Genomic DNA, 13,877 nt, shown 5'->3' with positions numbered 1-13,877 from the left:
TATGTCAACAAGCGATGAACTGCCAATCCAACGTGCACAGCTCAAGCGGTTATGGATCCCGTTGCTCTTGAAAAGACTTTGCATAATCAGTCTTACTGAAGTAAAAAAAAGAAATAGCGCAGACATTAATCTCCCATCCCACCGATGCCAGAAAGGTCTCCTTCTGCACACAGTAAATGTCTGACAGGTGACCGCAGTGTACAAAACATGGAACAATGGTTCCCAAACCGGGTTCTGAAGCAGCCCCTGTCCTGCACATGTTAATGTTTTCCCTGCTCTAGCACAACCACTTAAATTCAGAAAAGGCTATTAATTAGCTGTTCAATTGAGTCGGATATGCCGGGAGTAGAGAACACACAAAGATGTGCAGGGCAGAGGATACCTCAGGACTCAGCTTAAAAGCCACTGGCAAAGACAAATAACGGTGTTTAAACAAAGATCACATCGCATGCTTCTACAGTATGTTCAGCTGAAAATCGTTACATGTCTCCTGCTGAGCTGGTTGAGTGGAAAACACTCTAGTCTCGAAACTGCCCTTTTGTTTAGCTCACGTCAGCCACCTCAGTGTCTGGAGGAATGCCTCAGGCACCGCATTACCACAAAGGGCTAAGGCATCTTGAGCTCCTGTGGTAGCGTGGCCGAGTGGTCTAAGGCGCTGGATTTAGGCTCCAGTCTCAATGGAGGCGTGGGTTCAAATCCCACCGCTGCCAGGATGCAATTTTAAAGGCACAAGCCACTGTCTTCAGGATCTTTGGAAGGGTTCATGCTGAACCGTGGAGAGCCCAATTAGGACAAAATTCCAAGATGTACAGCACTGGCTCTATAGCTTCTCAAATGTTGGTGGGCTTTTCCAAGTTCTCTTTGCATATCCAAGTAAGAAGAACAGATACACTGTTCCAAAAAAAAAAACGCGTCTCTTAGGCGCGATAAGCTATCTGGACGAGGTGGCCGAGAGGTTAAGGCGATGGACTGCTAATCCATTGTGCTCTGCACGCGTGGGTTCGAATCCCACCTTCGTCGCTTGTTTAGCCCCATCTTTACATGAACAGTGGGCTTGATTGCAGACACCAGGCGAATACAGGTCCATGAGACCGACTACAGTAGACTGGAGTGAGAAAGATGAAAACCTAGTGTGGTACCTATGCGCTTTGCAACCATGATCTGTATTTACATGCTGGTTGGCCGCAGCTTCTGTGAGGCTCTTGCGTCACTGGAGGCCTGTCAAAAATTACAGTAACAAGGAAACTTCATCCTTACCTCCTTCTTTTCCACAGACTGGGATGGAAGTTTCTATGTGCGAGCTATGTCAACAAGCGATGAACTGCCAATCCAACGTGCACAGCTCAAGCGGTTATGGATCCCGTTGCTCTTGAAAAGACTTTGCATAATCAGTCTTACTGAAGTAAAGAAAAGAAATAGCGCAGACATTAATCTCCCATCCCACCGATGCCAGAAAGGTCTCCTTCTGCACACAGTAAATGTCTGACAGGTGACCGCAGTGTACAAAACATGGAACAATGGTTCCCAAACCGGGTTCTGAAGCAGCCCCTGTCCTGCACATGTTAATGTTTTCCCTGCTGGTTGGCCGCTATTTCTGTGAGGCTCTTGCGTCGCTGAAGGCCTGTCAAAGATTACAGTAACAAGGAAACTTCATCCTTACCTCCTTCTTTTCCACAGACTGGGATGGAAGTTTCTATGTGCGAGCTATGTCAAATTCAAATTCAAAATTCAAATTTTATTTGTCACATACACAAACATACACAGTACGAAATGTAGTGAAATGTATTATACGACTGCCATTGACCCTAGAAGAGAGTTAAATTTTACAAATAAGAAATAAATATGAATAAAAGAAATACGATAGAAATTAAATTACAAAATTAAATTAAACTAGGAAAAATAGAACTAAAAATAAAAATAGAAATGTGCTATGAAAAAATAGAACTAAAAATAAAAATAGAAATAGGATGTACAAAATAGAAATATACTGTGCAAATTGAAATATACTTTACGGTGTGTGCAAATATGCATGGAACAAAGTGTCTTAGTGCAGAGGTTATTAAAGTGACTTTGTGCACTGGTCCAGGATGTAAACGTAAAACTGTAAAATGTAGTGTAGTTGTGAAGGTAGGTGTGCAAAGTTATTAAAGTGTCTTTGTGCAATGGTCCAGGATGTAACGTACGACATGTAGTGTACATATGAAGGAAGGTGAGCGTGTAATTGTCCATAGTGTTCATGGATGTAAGAAGATTGATGGATTTGACCAATTATGAAAATATTGTGTAGTTCTGCATAGTGGTGTGGTTGTGGTTGAGAGACCTTATCGCCTGCGGGAAGAAGCTCCTCCTCAGTCTCTCTGTGTTGGCCTTCAAGGAGCGGAATCGCTTCCCAGACCGCAACCGAGTAAACAGTCCGTTATTGGGGTGGCTGAGGTCCTTCACGATCTTCCTGGCCTTGGTCAAGCACCGCTTGTTGTAGATCGAGTGCAGGTCAGGGAGCTCGATGCGGATGATGCGCTCAGCTGATCGCACCACCCTCTGTAGAGCTCGTCTGTCCTGCATGGTGCTGTTCCCGAACCAGGTCGTGATATTTCCCGTCAGGATGCTCTCGATGGTGCAGGAGTAGAAATTCCTGAGCACCTTGGAGGGCAGTCTAAAGTCTCTCAAGCGTCTGAGGTGGTAGAGACGCTGCCGGGCCTTTTTTACCACGGTGTTGATGTGACAGGACCATGCCAGGTCCTGCGTGATGTGAACACCGAGGTATCTGAAGCTGTCCACTCTCTCCACTGGGCTTCTGTTGATGACGGGGGTCTGGTAGTTCCTCACCTGCTTTGTACTAAAGTCCACTATCAGCTCCTTTGTCTTACTGACGTTCAGGAGGAGATTGTTCCTCTGGCACCAGTTCTCCAGATTTCCAACCTCCTCCAGGTAGGCCGTCTCATCATTGTTCGTGATCAGGCCCACCACAACAGTGTCGTCAGCGAACTTGATGATGGTGGTGGAGCTGGTAGTGGCCACGCAGTCGTGGGTGTACAGAGAGTACAGCAGGGGGCTCAGAACACAACCCTGGGGGGCTCCAGTGCTGAGAGTGAGAGGGGCTGAGACATGTCCGCCCATCCTTACTGCCTGTGGTCTGCCAGTTAGGAAGTTGGAGATCCACTGACACATAGATGAGCTGAGTCCCAGGTGCTCCAGCTTGGTGGTAAGTGTGGAGGGAATTATGGTATTAAATGCAGAACTGTAGTCGATGAAGAGCATTTTCACATAATTCCCCCTCCGAGTGTCCAGGTGAGTGAGAGATGTATGGAGGAGATGAGAGATTGCATCGTCCGTGGAACGGTTTGGACGATAAGCGAACTGTAGTGGGTCGAGTGTGTCTGGTAGTGAAGAGATGATGAAGTCTCTGACCAGGCGTTCAAAGCACTTCATCACTACTGAAGTGAGGGCTACAGGGCGATAGTCATTGAGTGAAGCAGGATGAGGTTTCTTTGGGACAGGAACAATGATGGACTCTTTGAAGCATGTGGGGATCACCGACTGAGATAAAGAGATGTTGAATATCTCAGTGAACACAGGTGCTAGCTGGTCTGCGCAGGCTCTGAGGAGACGGCCTGAGATGCCGTCTGGTCCTGCTGCTTTCCTGGTGTTCACTCTCTTGAAGGCTCTCCTCACGTCATGCTCGGTGATGATGAACGCGCTTCCGGTGCTGGCAGTGACTTCCTGTCTGCAGCCGTTAGCACCGCTAGCATTAGCATCGCTAGCGTCCTTAGCTGCAGCCTCGAAGCGAGCATAGAAAGTGTTGAGCTCATCTGCCAGAGTCACGTCTGCGTTTATCATACCGGATGTTGGTGCTTTATAATCCGTTATTGTTCTCAATCCCTGCCACAGGCTCCTAGAGTCACTCTGTTGGAGCTGTGACTCTAGTTTCCTCCCGTAGCGCTGCTTCGCCTCTTTCACCGCCTTCCGGACGCTGTATGACGCAGCCTTGTACGGTTCCATGTCCCCCGACGCGAGTCCCGTGTTGTAGGCAGCGGTGCGAGATCTCAGAGCGTCGCGGATGGTTTTATCCACCCACGGCTTCTGGTTGGGAAACGTTTTAATAGTCTTTTTTTCTACGGTATCGTCCGCTAATTTCCCGATGAATCCCACAACCGCTTCCGTAAACACGCTGACGTCACCATCGGAGCTGTTTCTGAACATGTCCCAGTCTGCGTCATCGAGTGCGTCCTGTAACGCGGCCACCGATTGGTCCGTCCAGCGCGCGACCTCCCTCTGAACCGGAACTTCCTGTTTCAGCCTTTGTTTGTATTTTGGCATGAGGAAGATGGCGGCGTGGTCGGATTTACCAAACGGTGGACAAGATTGTGCCTTGTAGCCGTCCTTGACCGTTGTGTAGCAGTGGTCCAGTGTCCTTTCGCCCCTGGTGGGGCAGGTGATATGCTGATAAAAGTTTGGCGCTGCGCGTTTGAGGTTGGCACTATTAAAGTCCCCCGCCACAATAAGCGCAGCGTCCCGGTGTTGTGTTTGTTGCTGTGTGAGTGCCTCATGCAGCTCGCATAAGGCAGTGTCCGTGTCCGCTTGTGGTGGAATATAAACGGCGCTGATTATGACCGATGTAAACTCCCGAGGAAGGTAAAAAGGACGACACATGATGGACAGTAGTTCCAGGTTTGGTGTGCAGGAGCGTGTGAGAGGAACAACGCTCGCGCTGTTGCACCAGCTGCTGTTCACCATTAAACACACGCCGCCTCCCCTTGACTTCCCCGAGTCCCGCGTCCTGTCCATGCGGTGAACCGAGAAGAACTCGGCCGGCTGAATGGCGTGGTCTGGCACCGCTGGGTTCAGCCATGTCTCGGTGAAGCAGAGGAGATTGCAGTCCCGAATGTCTCTCTGGAACTTTATCCTGGCCCTGAGGTCATCGAGCTTGTTCTCCAGTGACTGGACGTTGGCGAGCAGGATGCTAGGCAGAGGTGTGCGGTGTGCACGGGCTCTCAGCCTGTTCCTGACGCCGGCTCGTTTTCCTCGGGGCCGCCGCTTCGCGTCGCGTCCTTTGTTCTCCCTCAGGATCTCACTCGGCCAGCTCGGATCCGGAGTTAAAAACGTCGAATTGTGAGTACATTGTATACCAATAGAAACAAGAGTGTCTCTATCATAACTAATGTACCCCATGGTGGTAATTTTGCCGGGTTTAAAACGCTGTAAACTAACTTAAAGAACAAAAACAAAGAAAAGGTGGTCGGAGCAGTCGTGACGGCAGCCGACCTCACCGGCGCCATCTTGAATTTTCAACAAGCGATGAACTGCCAATCCAACGTGCACAGCTCAAGCGGTTATGGATCCCGTTGCTCTTGAAAAGACTTTGCATAATCAGTCTTACTGAAGTAAAAAAAAGAAATAGCGCAGACATTAATCTCCCATCCCACCGATGCCAGAAAGGTCTCCTTCTGCACACAGTAAATGTCTGACAGGTGACCGCAGTGTACAAAACATGGAACAATGGTTCCCAAACCGGGTTCTGAAGCAGCCCCTGTCCTGCACATGTTAATGTTTTCCCTGCTCTAGCACAACCACTTCAATTCAGAAAAGGCTATTAATTAGCTGTTCAATTGAGTCGGATATGCCGGGAGTGGAGAACACACAAAGATGTGCAGGGCAGAGGGTACCTCAGGACTCAGCTTAAAAGCCACTGGCAAAGACAAATAACGGTGTTTAAACAAAGATCACATCGCATGCTTCTACAGTATGTTCAGCTGAAAATCGTTACATGTCTCCTGCTGAGCTGGTTGAGTGGAAAACACTCTAGTCTCGAAACTGCCCTTTTGTTTAGCTCACGTCAGCCACCTCAGTGTCTGGAGGAATGCCTCAGGCACCGCATTACCACGAAGGGCTAAGGCATCTTGAGCTCCTGTGGTAGCGTGGCCGAGTGGTCTAAGGCGCTGGATTTAGGCTCCAGTCTCAATGGAGGCGTGGGTTCAAATCCCACCGCTGCCAGGATGCAATTTTAAAGGCACAAGCCACTGTCTTCAGGATCTTTGGAAGGGTTCATGCTGAACCGTGGAGAGCCCAATTAGGACAAAATTCCAAGATGTACAGCACTGGCTCTATAGCTTCTCAAATGTTGGTGGGCTTTTCCAAGTTCTCTTTGCATATCCAAGTAAGAAGAACAGATACACTGTTCCAAAAAAAAAAACGCGTCTCTTAGGCGCGATAAGCTATCTGGACGAGGTGGCCGAGAGGTTAAGGCGATGGACTGCTAATCCATTGTGCTCTGCACGCGTGGGTTCGAATCCCACCTTCGTCGCTTGTTTAGCCCCATCTTTACATGAACAGTGGGCTTGATTGCAGACACCAGGCGAATACAGGTCCATGAGACCGACTACAGTAGACTGGAGTGAGAAAGATGAAAACCTAGCGTGGTACCTATGCGCTTTGCAACCATGATCTGTATTTACATGCTGGTTGGCCGCCATTTCTGTGAGGCTCTTGCGTCGCTGAAGGCCTGTCAAAGATTACAGTAACAAGGAAACTTCATCCTTACCTCCTTCTTTTCCACAAACTGGGATGGAAGTTTCTATGTGCGAGCTATGTCAACAAGCGATGAACTGCCAATCCAACGTGCACAGCTCAAGCGGTTATGGATCCCGTTGCTCTTGAAAAGACTTTGCATAATCAGTCTTACTGAAGTAAAAAAAAGAAATAGCGCAGACATTAATCTCCCATCCCACCGATGCCAGAAAGGTCTCCTTCTGCACACAGTAAATGTCTGACAGGTGACCGCAGTGTACAAAACATGGAACAATGGTTCCCAAACCGGGTTCTGAAGCAGCCCCTGTCCTGCACATGTTAATGTTTTCCCTGCTCTAGCACAACCACTTCAATTCAGAAAAGGCTATTAATTAGCTGTTCAATTGAGTCGGATATGCCGGGAGTGGAGAACACACAAAGATGTGCAGGGCAGAGGGTACCTCAGGACTCAGCTTAAAAGCCACTGGCAAAGACAAATAACGGTGTTTAAACAAAGATCACATCGCATGCTTCTACAGTATGTTCAGCTGAAAATCGTTACATGTCTCCTGCTGAGCTGGTTGAGTGGAAAACACTCTAGTCTCGAAACTGCCCTTTTGTTTAGCTCACGTCAGCCACCTCAGTGTCTGGAGGAATGCCTCAGGCACCGCATTACCACGAAGGGCTAAGGCATCTTGAGCTCCTGTGGTAGCGTGGCCGAGTGGTCTAAGGCGCTGGATTTAGGCTCCAGTCTCAATGGAGGCGTGGGTTCAAATCCCACCACTGCCAGGATGCAATTTTAAAGGCACAAGCCACTGTCTTCAGGATCTTTGGAAGGGTTCATGCTGAACCGTGGAGAGCCCAATTAGGACAAAATTCCAAGATGTACAGCACTGGCTCTATAGCTTCTCAAATGTTGGTGGGCTTTTCCAAGTTCTCTTTGCATATCCAAGTAAGAAGAACAGATACACTGTTCCAAAAAAAAAAACGCGTCTCTTAGGCGCGATAAGCTATCTGGACGAGGTGGCCGAGAGGTTAAGGCGATGGACTGCTAATCCATTGTGCTCTGCACGCGTGGGTTCGAATCCCACCTTCGTCGCTTGTTTAGCCCCATCTTTACATGAACAGTGGGCTTGATTGCAGACACCAGGCGAATACAGGTCCATGAGACCGACTACAGTAGACTGGAGTGAGAAAGATGAAAACCTAGCGTGGTACCTATGCGCTTTGCAACCATGATCTGTATTTACATGCTGGTTGGCCGCCATTTCTGTGAGGCTCTTGCGTCGCTGAAGGCCTGTCAAAGATTACAGTAACAAGGAAACTTCATCCTTACCTCCTTCTTTTCCACAGACTGGGATGGAAGTTTCTATGTGCGAGCTATGTCAACAAGCGATGAACTGCCAATCCAACGTGCACAGCTCAAGCGGTTATGGATCCCGTTGCTCTTGAAAAGACTTTGCATAATCAGTCTTACTGAAGTAAAAAAAAGAAATAGCGCAGACATTAATCTCCCATCCCACCGATGCCAGAAAGGTCTCCTTCTGCACACAGTAAATGTCTGACAGGTGACCGCAGTGTACAAAACATGGAACAATGGTTCCCAAACCGGGTTCTGAAGCAGCCCCTGTCCTGCACATGTTAATGTTTTCCCTGCTCTAGCACAACCACTTCAATTCAGAAAAGGCTATTAATTAGCTGTTCAATTGAGTCGGATATGCCGGGAGTGGAGAACACACAAAGATGTGCAGGGCAGAGGGTACCTCAGGACTCAGCTTAAAAGCCACTGGCAAAGACAAATAACGGTGTTTAAACAAAGATCACATCGCATGCTTCTACAGTATGTTCAGCTGAAAATCGTTACATGTCTCCTGCTGAGCTGGTTGAGTGGAAAACACTCTAGTCTCGAAACTGCCCTTTTGTTTAGCTCACGTCAGCCACCTCAGTGTCTGGAGGAATGCCTCAGGCACCGCATTACCACGAAGGGCTAAGGCATCTTGAGCTCCTGTGGTAGCGTGGCCGAGTGGTCTAAGGCGCTGGATTTAGGCTCCAGTCTCAATGGAGGCGTGGGTTCAAATCCCACCGCTGCCAGGATGCAATTTTAAAGGCACAAGCCACTGTCTTCAGGATCTTTGGAAGGGTTCATGCTGAACCGTGGAGAGCCCAATTAGGACAAAATTCCAAGATGTACAGCACTGGCTCTATAGCTTCTCAAATGTTGGTGGGCTTTTCCAAGTTCTCTTTGCATATCCAAGTAAGAAGAACAGATACACTGTTCCAAAAAAAAAAACGCGTCTCTTAGGCGCGATAAGCTATCTGGACGAGGTGGCCGAGAGGTTAAGGCGATGGACTGCTAATCCATTGTGCTCTGCACGCGTGGGTTCGAATCCCACCTTCGTCGCTTGTTTAGCCCCATCTTTACATGAACAGTGGGCTTGATTGCAGACACCAGGCGAATACAGGTCCATGAGACCGACTACAGTAGACTGGAGTGAGAAAGATGAAAACCTAGCGTGGTACCTATGCGCTTTGCAACCATGATCTGTATTTACATGCTGGTTGGCCGCCATTTCTGTGAGGCTCTTGCGTCGCTGAAGGCCTGTCAAAGATTACAGTAACAAGGAAACTTCATCCTTACCTCCTTCTTTTCCACAAACTGGGATGGAAGTTTCTATGTGCGAGCTATGTCAACAAGCGATGAACTGCCAATCCAACGTGCACAGCTCAAGCGGTTATGGATCCCGTTGCTCTTGAAAAGACTTTGCATAATCAGTCTTACTGAAGTAAAAAAAAGAAATAGCGCAGACATTAATCTCCCATCCCACCGATGCCAGAAAGGTCTCCTTCTGCACACAGTAAATGTCTGACAGGTGACCGCAGTGTACAAAACATGGAACAATGGTTCCCAAACCGGGTTCTGAAGCAGCCCCTGTCCTGCACATGTTAATGTTTTCCCTGCTCTAGCACAACCACTTCAATTCAGAAAAGGCTATTAATTAGCTGTTCAATTGAGTCGGATATGCCGGGAGTGGAGAACACACAAAGATGTGCAGGGCAGAGGATACCTCAGGACTCAGCTTAAAAGCCACTGGCAAAGACAAATAACGGTGTTTAAACAAAGATCACATCGCATGCTTCTACAGTATGTTCAGCTGAAAATCGTTACATGTCTCCTGCTGAGCTGGTTGAGTGGAAAACACTCTAGTCTCGAAACTGCCCTTTTGTTTAGCTCACGTCAGCCACCTCAGTGTCTGGAGGAATGCCTCAGGCACCGCATTACCACAAAGGGCTAAGGCATCTTGAGCTCCTGTGGTAGCGTGGCCGAGTGGTCTAAGGCGCTGGATTTAGGCTCCAGTCTCAATGGAGGCGTGGGTTCAAATCCCACCGCTGCCAGGATGCAATTTTAAAGGCACAAGCCACTGTCTTCAGGATCTTTGGAAGGGTTCATGCTGAACCGTGGAAAGCCCAATTAGGACAAAATTCCAAGATGTACAGCACTGGCTCTATAGCTTCTCAAATGTTGGTGGGCTTTTCCAAGTTCTCTTTGCATATCCAAGTAAGAAGAACAGATACACTGTTCCAAAAAAAAAAACGCGTCTCTTAGGCGCGATAAGCTATCTGGACGAGGTGGCCGAGAGGTTAAGGCGATGGACTGCTAATCCATTGTGCTCTGCACGCGTGGGTTCGAATCCCACCTTCGTCGCTTGTTTAGCCCCATCTTTACATGAACAGTGGGCTTGATTGCAGACACCAGGCGAATACAGGTCCATGAGACCGACTACAGTAGACAGGAGTGAGAAAGATGAAAACCTAGCGTGGTACCTATGCGCTTTGCAACCATGATCTGTATTTACATGCTGGTTGGCCGCCATTTCTGTGAGGCTCTTGCGTCGCTGAAGGCCTGTCAAAGATTACAGTAACAAGGAAACTTCATCCTTACCTCCTTCTTTTCCACAGACTGGGATGGAAGTTTCTATGTGCGAGCTATGTCAACAAGCGATGAACTGCCAATCCAACGTGCACAGCTCAAGCGGATATGGATCCCGTTGCTCTTGAAAAGACTTTGCATAATCAGTCTTACTGAAGTAAAGAAAATAAATAGCGCAGACATTAATCTCCCATCCCACCGATGCCAGAAAGGTCTCCTTCTGCACACAGTAAATGTCTGACAGGTGACTGCAGTGTACAAAACATGGAACAATGGTTCCCAAACCTGGTTCTGAAGCAGCCCCTGTCCTGCACATGTTAATGTTTTCCCTGCTCTAGCACAACCACTTCAATTCAGAAAAGGCTATTAATTAGCTGTTCAATTGAGTCGGATATGCCGGGAGTGGAGAACACACAAAGATGTGCAGGGCAGAGGGTACCTCAGGACTCAGCTTAAAAGCCACTGGCAAAGACAAATAACGGTGTTTAAACAAAAATCACATCGCATGCTTCTACAGTATGTTCAGCTGAAAATCGTTACATGTCTCCTGCTGAGCTGGTTGAGTGGAAAACACTCTAGTCTCGAAACTGCCCTTTTGTTTAGCTCACGTCAGCCACCTCAGTGTCTGGAGGAATGCCTCAGGCACCGCATTACCACGAAGGGCTAAGGCATCTTGAGCTCCTGTGGGAGCGTGGCCGAGTGGTCTAAGGCGCTGGATTTAGGCTCGAGTCTCAATGGAGGCGTGGGTTCAAATCCCTCCGCTGCCAGGATGCAATTTGAAAGGCACAAGCCACTGTCTTCAGGATCTTTGGAAGGGTTCATGCTGAACCGTGGAGAGCCCAATTAGGACAAAATTCCAAGATGTACAGCACTGGCTCTATAGCTTCTCAAATGTTGGTGGGCTTTTCCAAATTCTCTTTGCATATCCAGGTAAGAAGAACAGTTACACTGTCCCCAAAAAAAAAACGCGTCTCTTAAGCGCGATAAGCTATCTGGACGAGGTGGCCGAGAGGTTAAGGCGATGGACTGCTAATCCATTGTGCTCTGCACGCGTGGGTTCGAATCCCACCTTCGTCGCTTGTTTAGCCCCATCTTTACATGAACAGTGGGCTTGATTGCAGACACCAGGCAAATACAGGTCCATGAGACCGACTACAGTAGACTGGAGTGAGAAAGATGAAAACCTAGTGTGGTACCTATGCGCTTTGCAACCATGATCTGTATTTACATGCTGGTTGGCCGCAGCTTCTGTGAGGCTCTTGCGTCACTGGAGGCCTGTCAAAAATTACAGTAACAAGGAAACTTCATCCTTACCTCCTTCTTTTCCACAGACTGGGATGGAAGTTTCTATGTGCGAGCTATGTCAACAAGCGATGAACTGCCAATCCAACGTGCACAGCTCAAGCGGTTATGGATCCCGTTGCTCTTGAAAAGACTTCGCATAATCAGTCTTACTGAAGTAAAAAAAAGAAATAGCGCAGACATTAATCTCCCATCCCACCGATGCCAGAAAGGTCTCCTTCTGCACACAGTAAATGTCTGACAGGTGACCGCAGTGTACAAAACATGGAACAATGGTTCCCAAACCGGGTTCTGAAGCAGCCCCTGTCCTGCACATGTTAATGTTTTCCCTGCTCTAGCACAACCACTTCAATTCAGAAAAGGCTATTAATTAGCTGTTCAATTGAGTCGGATATGCCGGGAGTGGAGAACACACAAAGATGTGCAGGGCAGAGGGTACCTCAGGACTCAGCTTAAAAGCCACTGGCAAAGACAAATAACGGTGTTTAAACAAAGATCACATCGCATGCTTCTACAGTATGTTCAGCTGAAAATCGTTACATGTCTCCTGCTGAGCTGGTTGAGTGGAAAACACTCTAGTCTCGAGACTGCCCTTTTGTTTAGCTCACGTCAGCCACCTCAGTGTCTGGAGGAATGCCTCAGGCACCGCATTACCACGAAGGGCTAAGGCATCTTGAGCTCCTGTGGTAGCGTGGCCGAGTGGTCTAAGGCGCTGGATTTAGGCTCCAGTCTCAATGGAGGCGTGGGTTCAAATCCCACCGCTGCCAGGATGCAATTTTAAAGGCACAAGCCACTGTCTTCAGGATCTTTGGAAGGGTTCATGCTGAACCGTGGAGAGCCCAATTAGGACAAAATTCCAAGATGTACAGCACTGGCTCTATAGCTTCTCAAATGTTGGTGGGCTTTTCCAAATTCTCTTTGCATATCCAGGTAAGAAGAACAGTTACACTGTCCCCAAAAAAAAAACGCGTCTCTTAAGCGCGATAAGCTATCTGGACGAGGTGGCCGAGAGGTTAAGGCGATGGACTGCTAATCCATTGTGCTCTGCACGCGTGGGTTCGAATCCCACCTTCGTCGCTTGTTTAGCCCCATCTTTACATGAACAGTGGGCTTGATTGCAGACACCAGGCGAATACAGGTCCATGAGACCGACTACAGTAGACTGGAGTGAGAAAGATGAAAACCTAGCGTGGTACCTATGCGTTTTGCAACCATGATCTGTATTTACATGCTGGTTGGCCGCCATTTTTGTGAGGCTCTTGCGTCGCTGAAGGCCTGTCAAAGATTACAGTAACAAGGAAACTTCATCCTTACCTCCTTCTTTTCCATAGACTGGGATGGAAGTTTCTATGTGCGAGCTATGTCAACAAGCGATGAACTGCCAATCCAACGTGCACAGCTCAAGCGGTTATGGATCCCGTTGCTCTTGAAAAGACTTTGCATAATCAGTCTTACTGAAGTAAAAAAAAGAAATAGCGCAGACATTAATCTCCCATCCCACCGATGCCAGAAAGGTCTCCTTCTGCACACAGTAAATGTCTGACAGGTGACCGCAGTGTACAAAACATGGAACAATGGTTCCCAAACCTGGTTCTGAAGCAGCCTCTGTCCTGCACATGTTAATGTTTTCCCTGCTCTAGCACAACCACTTCAATTCAGAAAAGGCTATTAATTAGCTGTTCAATTGAGTCGGATATGCCGGGAGTGGAGAACACACAAAGATGTGCAGGGCAGAGGGTACCTCAGGACTCAGCTTAAAAGCCACTGGCAAAGACAAATAACGGTGTTTAAACAAAGATCACATCCCATGCTTCTACAGTATGTTCAGCTGAAAATCGTTACATGTCTCCTGCTGAGCTGGTTGAGTGGAAAACACTCTAGTCTCGAAACTGCCCTTTTGTTTAGCTCACGTCAGCCACCTCAGTGTCTGGAGGAATGCCTCAGGCACCACATTACCACGAAGGGCTAAGGCATCTTGAGCTCCTGTGGTAGCGTGGCCGAGTGGTCTAAGGCGCTGGATTTAGGCTCCAGTCTCAATGGAGGCGTGGGTTCAAATCCCACCGCTGCCAGGATGCAATTTTAAAGGCACAAGCCACTGTCTTCAGGATCTTTGGAAGGGTTCATGCTGAACCGTGGAGAGCCC

At 48.1% G+C, this 13,877-nt stretch overlaps 15 non-coding genes across 15 annotated transcripts; all 15 read left to right on the top strand.

Moving 5' to 3' along the window:
- Positions 1-628: 628 nt before the first annotated feature.
- On the top strand, positions 629-710 carry trnal-uag (transfer RNA leucine (anticodon UAG)). The gene has a single exon. It is a non-coding gene; the product is annotated as a tRNA-Leu (tRNA).
- Positions 711-938: 228 nt separating this feature from the next.
- Positions 939-1,020, top strand: trnas-gcu (transfer RNA serine (anticodon GCU)). Its single transcript has one exon. It is a non-coding gene; the product is annotated as a tRNA-Ser (tRNA).
- Positions 1,021-5,909: 4,889 nt separating this feature from the next.
- trnal-uag (transfer RNA leucine (anticodon UAG)) lies at positions 5,910-5,991 on the top strand. Its single transcript has one exon. It is a non-coding gene; the product is annotated as a tRNA-Leu (tRNA).
- A 228-nt stretch (positions 5,992-6,219) lies between these two features.
- Positions 6,220-6,301, top strand: trnas-gcu (transfer RNA serine (anticodon GCU)). The gene has a single exon. It is a non-coding gene; the product is annotated as a tRNA-Ser (tRNA).
- A 910-nt stretch (positions 6,302-7,211) lies between these two features.
- trnal-uag (transfer RNA leucine (anticodon UAG)) lies at positions 7,212-7,293 on the top strand. Its single transcript has one exon. It is a non-coding gene; the product is annotated as a tRNA-Leu (tRNA).
- Positions 7,294-7,521: 228 nt separating this feature from the next.
- Positions 7,522-7,603, top strand: trnas-gcu (transfer RNA serine (anticodon GCU)). The gene has a single exon. It is a non-coding gene; the product is annotated as a tRNA-Ser (tRNA).
- A 910-nt stretch (positions 7,604-8,513) lies between these two features.
- On the top strand, positions 8,514-8,595 carry trnal-uag (transfer RNA leucine (anticodon UAG)). Its single transcript has one exon. It is a non-coding gene; the product is annotated as a tRNA-Leu (tRNA).
- A 228-nt stretch (positions 8,596-8,823) lies between these two features.
- trnas-gcu (transfer RNA serine (anticodon GCU)) lies at positions 8,824-8,905 on the top strand. The gene has a single exon. It is a non-coding gene; the product is annotated as a tRNA-Ser (tRNA).
- A 910-nt stretch (positions 8,906-9,815) lies between these two features.
- Positions 9,816-9,897, top strand: trnal-uag (transfer RNA leucine (anticodon UAG)). Its single transcript has one exon. It is a non-coding gene; the product is annotated as a tRNA-Leu (tRNA).
- Positions 9,898-10,125: 228 nt separating this feature from the next.
- Positions 10,126-10,207, top strand: trnas-gcu (transfer RNA serine (anticodon GCU)). Its single transcript has one exon. It is a non-coding gene; the product is annotated as a tRNA-Ser (tRNA).
- Positions 10,208-11,117: 910 nt separating this feature from the next.
- On the top strand, positions 11,118-11,199 carry trnal-uag (transfer RNA leucine (anticodon UAG)). Its single transcript has one exon. It is a non-coding gene; the product is annotated as a tRNA-Leu (tRNA).
- A 228-nt stretch (positions 11,200-11,427) lies between these two features.
- trnas-gcu (transfer RNA serine (anticodon GCU)) lies at positions 11,428-11,509 on the top strand. The gene has a single exon. It is a non-coding gene; the product is annotated as a tRNA-Ser (tRNA).
- Positions 11,510-12,419: 910 nt separating this feature from the next.
- trnal-uag (transfer RNA leucine (anticodon UAG)) lies at positions 12,420-12,501 on the top strand. Its single transcript has one exon. It is a non-coding gene; the product is annotated as a tRNA-Leu (tRNA).
- A 228-nt stretch (positions 12,502-12,729) lies between these two features.
- Positions 12,730-12,811, top strand: trnas-gcu (transfer RNA serine (anticodon GCU)). Its single transcript has one exon. It is a non-coding gene; the product is annotated as a tRNA-Ser (tRNA).
- Positions 12,812-13,721: 910 nt separating this feature from the next.
- On the top strand, positions 13,722-13,803 carry trnal-uag (transfer RNA leucine (anticodon UAG)). Its single transcript has one exon. It is a non-coding gene; the product is annotated as a tRNA-Leu (tRNA).
- The last annotated feature ends 74 nt before the right edge of the window (positions 13,804-13,877 follow it).

This window comes from Clarias gariepinus, chromosome 9 (assembly GCF_024256425.1).
Source record: "Clarias gariepinus isolate MV-2021 ecotype Netherlands chromosome 9, CGAR_prim_01v2, whole genome shotgun sequence".
In the NCBI taxonomy this organism is placed as follows: domain Eukaryota; kingdom Metazoa; phylum Chordata; class Actinopteri; order Siluriformes; family Clariidae; genus Clarias; species Clarias gariepinus.
Note: the sequence above shows the minus strand (reverse complement) of the source record. Positions and strands in the feature narration are given on the sequence as shown.